This window comes from Pseudophryne corroboree, chromosome 2, assembly GCF_028390025.1.
Source record: "Pseudophryne corroboree isolate aPseCor3 chromosome 2, aPseCor3.hap2, whole genome shotgun sequence".
NCBI classification, from domain to species: Eukaryota; Metazoa; Chordata; class Amphibia; order Anura; family Myobatrachidae; genus Pseudophryne; species Pseudophryne corroboree.
The window spans coordinates 1,038,644,461-1,038,654,190 of record NC_086445.1 but is presented as its reverse complement, the minus strand read 5'-3'; the positions used below and the strand labels follow the sequence as shown (position 1 = coordinate 1,038,654,190).

The 9,730-nt window shown below is 47.9% G+C and overlaps 1 protein-coding gene across 3 annotated transcripts in view; it reads left to right on the top strand.

Annotated features, from left to right (window-relative positions):
• Positions 1-9,730, top strand: part of ATP6V1A (ATPase H+ transporting V1 subunit A) — a 54,095-nt gene that overhangs the window by 511 nt on the left and 43,854 nt on the right. Inside the window, exon 2 of one of the 3 annotated variants that reach the window (XM_063956797.1) lies at positions 1,274-1,294. The exons of the other annotated variants lie outside the window; for them this stretch is intronic. The gene's annotated coding sequence lies outside the window, so the exon portion shown is untranslated. The remainder of the gene's footprint in view (positions 1-1,273; positions 1,295-9,730) is intronic. 3 annotated transcript variants of the gene reach the window in all.

Below are 9,730 nucleotides of genomic sequence, written 5' to 3'. Positions count from 1 at the left end.
ATATATGTGTGTGTGTATATATATATATATATATATATATATATATATATATATATATATATATATGTTTTTGCTTGGTGCATAACCCTAATTAATTATAATTTTTTTGTACGTAGGGCCCCCTTTGCTGCTCAGTGTTAATAATAAGCCTATTTTGTGGTCCTGCTATGGAAATACGTTGCACGATTGCACCGTCAGTGAGGTTGCAGCTTTGGGGAAGGATGACCAGGGGCTGAAGGGAGGGGAGATTACGACAGTGTTTCCCCCCCACGTACAATAGGCCTTCATCTATGAGGGAATGAATGGATGGCAGAGCGGTCATCCGCGGGGATAATGGCTCCGGCTGCCTGTGCAGTTTCCCGTTGCAGTCCCTGGGACTCTATAGGAAAGATGCTCCGGCACTGTGTACAGACGGGGAGAGCTGGTGGTATATACGCCTCAGTGGCGGATAATACTATATAGTTCATTCACATTTAAATCCCGCTGATGACTTATATGCCATATCCCGGGGGTGGCGGTGCACGCTGTATGATTGGCGCAGGGGTTGTATCGCTCTTCACTGACATGTATTATTATCTGTGACTTTTAATGGTCACATGGTATAACGCGGCAATAAATGCTGCTCCTTTTCTTTATGTCAGTGTGGGTATTAGGCGATGACATGGCTCAGTACTGCGTCAGGTTGTTTGAGGAGAATTTTATGCGTTAGGCAAATACATGAAAAGAAATGTAGGTAACATAAGTCAGTATATCGACAGGTCTTTGTCGTACGCTCTTTGGCCATTTTTTATTTTTTAAAACCGTTTTGCATCTGACTTTGTCGTTTCTTGATTGTGTCGGCGCCAATAGTGATCTAGGCCGGCCGTACCTCCACGTATATTACCGCGTGGGTCCAAGGAACGTGTCTCATTGCCCAGAGTTCTCCGGTGGTGATTCACGTTTTGCAGCCTATATGAAGAAGTCTTGTACGCCAGTCCTTACAGGAAACCGTTGTATACACATTACTGTCTCCCATGTGACACAGCTCCTAAAGGGGAACGGCATTTCACAAATAGTTTTGTGTGCTGTGTTAATGGATCAATTGTAGTTTTGCAAGGAACAGCTCTTGAATGAGATTTTTTTTTTTTTTCAAGTCCAACCCACATCTTTAGTCACTGAACTCTCTCTCTCTCTCTCTCTCTCTCTCTCTCTCTCTCTCTCTCTCTCTCTCTCTCTCTCTCTCTCTCTCTCTCTCTCTCTCTCTCTCTCTCTCTCTCTCTCATCATTCTGACAGTGAGAATCCTGACGGATCGCAGTAAGTATTTTAACCCTAATCCTAACTCTGACCTACCACCCCCAAACCCCAGTACTTACCATCAGATTTCCGCTTGTCTGTATCCTGACCGCATCCCAATATAAGAGATCTGCCCCAGTGGCGGTAATATATAGCTGTGTTCCAGGGACGTGCGGTGAGGTAAATGACTCAGGAGGCACTGGCTAGTACAAAAGTCAGACTTACACAAAATATGAGCCCAAGGGATCATGTGGGCGGTATATACATGTGGGCGTTATACACAGGTGCAGCAATATATACATGTGGGCATTATACACAGGTGCAGCGGTATATACATGTGGGCATTATACACAGGTGCAGCGGTATATACTGCTGGAAATTTGGTGAGTTTTGATCAGAGATGTGTGGAGATGGTAGGCAGGCGGGGGGTTGGCACTTCCTCACCTGCCATAGACTTTTTGCTCCAAAGTTTTGACTATAAAAATGATTAGAATAATACAAAGAAGATATTTCTTATATATTCTTTGTATTTTTCATAGACTTTATATAGTTATAACTCTGGTTTATACGTTAGTATGACAGGAAAGGCTCTACCTTACCTCATGTTCCTGAGTAGGGGGTCACAGGGGAAGGTGCATTTCACATACAGCCTATGGCAGAAATGTTCAACCTTTTACAACTCGCGGCACAATGAACAAGATTTAAATATTGCCAAGGCACATTGAAATATAATGGTGATGCATGGTGCAGTTAGTTGCCTGTCCTAGGATGTCATGTTGCAGCTGCTCCATAGGTAACATCTGAGCCACATCTGAGAAAGCCAGAAGAGCCCAACACTGCCCGGGCCCAAAATTAGAACTGGCTCTGCAACCACCAGTATTAATCATTCCAGGGCCTCAGTAGTGGCAAAATACTGACGGGCGTGGCTATGCTTCTATGGCAGCACACCTGGAGACTGCTCAGGGCACACTAGTGTGACACGGCACAGTGGTTGAAAAACACTGGCCTATGGGTTTGTCACCTCACAGACCAGTAAGCTGCACTGGCATCTTCCGCTCACACCCACCTCAGAAGCCATTTTTAAATGTCCCCCGAGCTGCACTAAGGGGAAGGATGGGACATTATAAATACAGCAAGTCACTGAGAATGCTGCATAAGCTGCGGTGGCCATTTTGTTTTCTCCTTTATCCATTTGTATTAAAAAATTATATACGTGAGTTGTCCATCAGGCTGATACCTGCTGCATCCTACACTGAACTTTTTTTTAAACATATGGCACAGAACATACCTATCACCACACCGTAGACACCTAATGGGTTTATTGGAAAACGCGTCCTGCCTTAGATGTGGTAATCAACGAGCTGAGCTGTTCCACTGTCTATGGGAATGCCCTATAATCCGGAGATTCTGGCTCCAAATATGGAAATATGTTACCCAACACCTAGTAAACTATTTACCGCTCACTCCTGAATGGGCAATATTTGGTATGATGCCGGAAGGCACTAGGATGGCACAGGGCGTAAAAAAATTATTGATGATGATCTCGGCAGCTGCCAAAAAATGCATTTTACAAATGTGGATACAGCCCTCTGCCCCACCACTATCACTTTTTCTAGGGAAAATCTTTCACATTTTCAGGATGGAATGGCTGGAGGCTTCCCTACAAAAGGAAAAGTTCACTGAAAGATTTTTTGAAACATGGGAAAGCTACATAGAAACCCTATCCCACCCATTAAAGGAACAAGTATGGAAATGTTTCCGTAATACTTTATGGTACGAAACTAGAATCTATGAACAGGACCCTCCAGTTTCGTTCGTGGCCGGTTAGTTTAAAGGGGACTGAGACACCCTATCATAGGGGGAAGTGGGTGTAGGTATGGGTGTGGGCATAGATCCGGACTCATTCTATTTCATTTGTTTTCCATACTTGAAGGAAACCTTGCTATGATATTTACTGTACTCTGTCCTAATAATAGACTATTATGTTAACTTGTCTTGAATACATGACGGATCAATGTTCATGTGATAGATTTTATCAACCATGTTTATCAATGTACCTTGTTGTGAATCTTTGATAAGCTTCAATTGAAATAAAAAAGTATTTAAATAAAAAAAAATTATATACGCTTGTATTTTGACATATTTGTTTCCTCACCGTTTTCACAGCACCATCCACATTAAGGGACATCGCGGGTAATTCAGATTAGGGATGACCATCGGTAATTCAAATCATCGATGTTCTATGACCGATGGTAACTACTTTTACCATCGATGGGGAAGAACCAGATTGTTTCCCGCCATCGATGATAAAGAGCTATCAAATATTTTTTTACATTTTTTTTCTCCAGGATGTCAGGGACGTGGAGCATAGCCCCGCCCCTGACTCCCATGAAGCCACACCTCCGGGTCCTGATTGGCCCGCGTCTAGCTCAATAATAAAATAATGGTGACCATCGATGGGGAAAACCATTGAAGGTTCCCTTACAGATGATTTCCCACCATTGAGGTTATCCACCGATGGTACAATCGAAGGATAACCCACCGATGGCCATCCCTAATTCAGATCTGATCGCAGCAGCAAATTTGTTAGCTAACGGGCAAAACTATGTGCACTGCAGGTGGGGCAGATGTAACATGTGCAGAGAGTAAAGGTGTGTACACACGCTGAGATCCTTGCTATGTCCGATGTTGACAATGCGATTTCCCTTAAACTCCCCCAGAGCCCAGATAGTACAGATTTTGTCTATGGACCTAATTCAGACCTGATCGCTAGGCTGCGTTTTCGTTCAGCGGGCGATCCGGTGTGAACTGCACATGTGTATGCACTGCAATGCGCAGGTGCGTCGGTCCCCAGCGACGGGGAGCGCCAGTCAGCGACTGGATGGTGCGAGGAAAGTGACTGCACGGGCGATCACAAGGTGACTGACAGGAAGAGGACGTTTGTGGGTGGTAACTGACCATTTTTAGGGAGTGTCTGGAGAAATGCAGGAGGGACCAGACGTTTGGAAGGAGGGTTTCTGACGTCATCTCCGGCCCCGATCATCGCACTGGAAGAGTAAGTCCTGGGCTGTGCAGAGATTGCAGAAACTACTGTTTGCTCTCCTGCACATGCGATCGCACCCCTGCACAGCGATTTCCCCCTCCCCCCTGTAGGCGGCGACTACCTGATCGCAGGGATGCAAAAAACGCACCCTAGTGATCAGGTGTGAATTGGGCTCTATGTGCGATTTTGACTATATTTTGTACTAGATAGTACAGTAAATAGTCAAGATCGACTTGCCGACACAGTATCTAGCCCTACGATACCGACCACACGGGAGCGCGCATCGGGATCGAATCGGGATCGCAAGCTGACTAACACCCTGTGATTTACACTAACTTTCCTAAAGATTTTGACTGTGTGTAGTCATAATCTTGCAGATATTTCTCGCCGTGTGTACAGATTTGTGTGGGTTATTTTGTTTCTGTGCAGGGTAAATACTGGCTGCTTTCTTTCTACACTGCAATTTAGATTTCAGTTTGAACACACCCCACCCAAATCTCAAGGTGTGTACACACTATACAATTATTGAGCTGATTTGCCAGTAATTGGGACATCGGCCTGATTTATCATATAGTGTGTACGAACGATTGTGTTAGCATTTTGCAGATAATTCAGGAAAATCTTGCCCACACACCCAAACGATCGATTTTCCGATTTATCGTCCCAGACCAAAAATCTCAGCCACAATCTCCCGATATCTAGCAGTGTGTGTGGGTTCTCAATAATCTGCCCATATTTCCTGTGTTTTCCAGTCACTATATCATCCTCCTTGTTGGCGACATATGCAAATGCAGCGTGGCAGAAAATTGGAAACTGAGAAAATAAAATAAAAAATCTGCCAGTGTGTGCCTAGTTTAACTCTCTGCACATGTTACATCTGCCCCCCCCCTTGCAGGACACATGGTTTTGGAAATTAGCGCGCAAATTTGATGCTGCAGTCATATCTGAAGTAGGCCCATCATCATGGCACGTTACCATTGCCCATGCGTTATTTTGAGAGGCCTGGCCAGATAACTTGTTGAGATATATTTTTGTAGCAGTTATATATAATCCCTCAGTCTAATGCTGAGTACACACCGGGGCTAATTCAGATCTGGTCGGAGTAGTTATCGGCACAGTATCGGATCTTCCCCAGCACCATCAGCCGGCTGCGCAAGCCGGCCGCCACAACACCTACCAAGAGGTCAGGAATTGCCGTCCTCTGACAGAGATCCTGGCCTATTCCCTCCCCCCAAATGAGGGCAGCACACCTCTGTTTGGAGTAATGGAGGCCATTCCAGCCCAAACGGCATCAGACACTGACAGTCTGCACATGTGCAGGATCAGCATCAAAGTACTGATAAACAGTATTTGCGGCACACAAAGCAACCCCAACCGCATCTGAATTCCCCCCACTATGTGATATATCGTTTGTAGACTGAATGAACGATCTCTTGTTTACTGCATTGGCTCACGTGTAAGGCCGATATTACATCCGCCCTGCAGATTCCGTTATGCTGGCGGCAGGAACCGCCGACAATCACATCACAATTTAAATGCCCGGCCAGACACTGGGGGTAATTCAGAGTTGATCGTAGCAGCGAATTTGTTAGCATTTGGGCAAAACCATGCACTCTGCAGGTAGGGCAGATGTAACATGTGCAGAGAGAGTTAGATTTGGGTGGGTTATATTGTTTCTGTGCAGGGTAAATACTGGTTGCTTTATTTTTACACTGCAATTTAGGTTTCAGTTTGAACACACTCCATCCAAATCTAACTATCTCTGCACATGTTACATCTGGCCCCCCTGCAGTGCACATGGGGGGTAATTCAGACCCAATCGCTCGCTAGCTGTTTTTTGCAGTCCTGTGTTCGCATAGTCGCTGCCCACCGGGGAGTGTATTTTAGCTGTGCAAATGTGCGATCGCATGTGCAGCCGAGCGGTACAAAAAAACCTTTGTGCAGTTTCTGAGTTGCCCAGAACTTACTCAGCCGCTGCGATCACTTCAGCCTGTCCGGTCTCGGAATTGACGTCAGACACCCGCCCTGCAAACGCTTGGACACGCCTGCGTTTTTCCAACCACTCCCTGAAAACGGTCAGTTGACACCCACAAACGCCCTCTTCCTGTCAATCTCCTTCCGAACGGCTGTGCGAATGGATTCTTCCTAAAACCCATCGCCCAGCAACGATCCGCTTTGTGCCCACACATTGCGGTGCATGCGCAGTTCCGACTTGATCGTAGGACTGTAAAAAAACGCTAGCGAGCGATCACGTCTGAATTACCCCCCATGGTTTTGCCCATATGATAACAAATTTGCTGCTGCGATCAACTCTGAATTACACCCATTGTGCAACTGATTGACAAGTATTTATGCCTAACAAAATCAATCGTTGGGTCTGTTGGACGGTGGTGCTGTCAGCCAAGCCTACGTCATGCAGCCTGATGGCTAAATAGTGTACAAGACTTGTGCTTTAAGTCTCTGTTAGTGTTTCCGGGTTCTTATTTTTTATGTTTCTTCTCTTGCATGCCCCTTAATTATCGTGCAGTGTATAGCCAGCCTTAGAGCGTATGTATGTGTTGTGTTGTGCTGGAGGAGTTAATGGAGCATGTGTTTGGTGGCTCATAAGTATCTGCCTGTGTCATTAGCCGTGTCCCTCTCCAGCCCTGGGACAGGGAAGTGCATCAGCCCATGTAATGCACCCAATGCTATCACTACCATTATGCATTTAAATTCCCAGCCACAATGATGTGTGCACAGCAGTCAGGTGACCAGTCAGCTGATCAGAGTGCACAGGGAAGTGTGAGGTCAGCTCATGTGACACAGGCTGGGGAGGAGGATTCCTCTTCATTCATACATGTAATGACTACACCAGCCTGTTCTATCCTCCGTGTAACGTTACGTGTGCACAAGTCACCGGCTCCGCTCCTTCCATCCTGCGCCCGGGGGTGGAAGTGTATGATCGGAGTGCAGTGTAAGGTGATGTATCTATGTTTCTTCCCTGTCATCTGCAGTGTATATTGTAGTTATTCATTTACTGATCTCTTGGTTACATTGTTAGACTTTTGCTGTAAGGTAGTGATGGCTAACCTTGACACTCCAGCTGTTGTTGAACTACACATCCCAGCATGCCCTGCTACAGTTTTGCTATTTGGCCATTCACTGATGCAGGGCATGCTGGGATGTGTAGTTCAACAACAGCTGGAGTGTCAAGGTTGGCCATCACTGCGAAAGTATATTGGATGTTATTCGGGTTCTGCCACTGTCCGTCAGTCCTACGTAGGGGCATTCTGTACTTATTAACGTTGCATTTAGGCGCTAGATCAGGCCTGGCCAGCATGCGGCTCCCCAGCTGTTTTCAAACTACAAGTCCCAGCGTACCCTCCCTCTAGTTGGCAAAGCATGTTGGGACTTGTAGTTTCACAACAGCTGGAGAGACACAGGTTGGCCAGGCCTGTGCTAGATTGACTGTAAACTAAAGGGACAATCAGAGCCTGGATTTCAGTCTGTAACTTGCACTAGACAGGTAAATACTGATTGCCCGCTGTGCAGATGTTGCACCTATTGGCTGCAGTAAGCTGTGACTGTTTTTCCCTGTATACAGGTGCCTGTTTCCTACGCCCCGGGGCAGCTGTGACTGTGTTTCCCTGTATACAGGTGCCTGTTTCCTACGCCTCGGGTCAGCTGTGACTGTGTTTCCCTGTATACAGGTGCCTGTTTCCTACGCCCCGGGGCAGCTGTGACTGTGTTTCCCTGTATACAGGTGCCTGTTTCCTACGCCCCGGGGCAGCTGTGACTGTGTTTCCCTGTATACAGGTGCCTGTTTCCTACGCCTCGGGTCAGCTGTGACTGTGTTTCCCTGTATACAGGTGCCTGTTTCCTACGCCTCGGGGCAGCTGTGACTGTGTTTCCCTGTATACAGGTGCCTGTTTCCTACGCCTCGGGTCAGCTGTGACTGTGTTTCCCTGTATACAGGTGCCTGTTTCCTACGCCTCGGGTCAGCTGTGACTGTGTTTCCCTGTATACAGGTGCCTGTTTACTACGCCTCGGGGCAGCTGTGACTGTGTTTCCCTGTATACAGGTGCCTGTTTCCTATGCCCCGGGGCAGCTGTGACTGTGTTTCCCTGTATACAGGTGCCTGTTTCCTACGCCCCGGGGCAGCTGTGACTGTGTTTCCCTGTATACAGGTGCCTGTTTACTACGCCTCGGGGCAGCTGTGACTGTGTTTCCCTGTATACAGGTGCCTGTTTCCTACGCCTCGGGGCAGCTGTGACTGTGTTTCCCTGTATACAGGTGCCTGTTTACTACGCCTCGGGGCAGCTGTGACTGTGTTTCCCTGTATACAGGTGCCTGTTTCCTACGCCTCGGGGCAGCTGTGACTGTGTTTCCCTGTATACAGGTGCCTGTTTCCTACGCCTCGGGTCAGCTGTGACTGTGTTTCCCTGTATACAGGTGCCTGTTTCCTACGCCTCGGGGCAGCTGTGACTGTGTTTCCCTGTATACAGGTGCCTGTTTCCTACGCCTCGGGGCAGCTGTGACTGTGTTTCCCTGTATACAGGTGCCTGTTTCCTACGCCCCGGGGCAGCTGTGACTGTGTTTCCCTGTATACAGGTGCCTGTTTACTACGCCTCGGGGCAGCTGTGACTGTGTTTCCCTGTATACAGGTGCCTGTTTCCTACGCCTCGGGGCAGCTGTGACTGTGTTTCCCTGTATACAGGTGCCTGTTTCCTACGCCCCGGGGCAGCTGTGACTGTGTTTCCCTGTATACAGGTGCCTGTTTCCTACGCCTCGGGGCAGCTGTGACTGTGTTTCCCTGTATACAGGTGCCTGTTTCCTACGCCTCGGGGCAGCTGTGACTGTGTTTCCCTGTATACAGGTGCCTGTTTCCTACGCCCCGGGGCAGCTGTGACTGTGTTTCCCTGTATACAGGTGCCTGTTTACTACGCCTCGGGGCAGCTGTGACTGTGTTTCCCTGTATACAGGTGCCTGTTTCCTACGCCTCGGGGCAGCTGTGACTGTGTTTCCCTGTATACAGGTGCCTGTTTCCTACGCCCCGGGGCAGCTGTGACTGTGTTTCCCTGTATACAGGTGCCTGTTTCCTACGCCTCGGGGCAGCTGTGACTGTGTTTCCCTGTATACAGGTGCCTGTTTCCTACGCCTCGGGGCAGCTGTGACTGTGTTTCCCTGTATACAGGTGCCTGTTTACTACGCCCCGGGGCAGCTGTGACTGTGTTTCCCTGTATACAGGTGCCTGTTTCCTACGCCTCGGGGCAGCTGTGACTGTGTTTCCCTGTATACAGGTGCCTGTTTCCTACGCCCCGGGGCAGCTGTGACTGTGTTTCCCTGTATACAGGTGCCTGTTTCCTACGCCTCGGGGCAGCTGTGACTGTGTTTCCCTGTATACAGGTGCCTGTTTACTACGCCTCGGGGCAGCT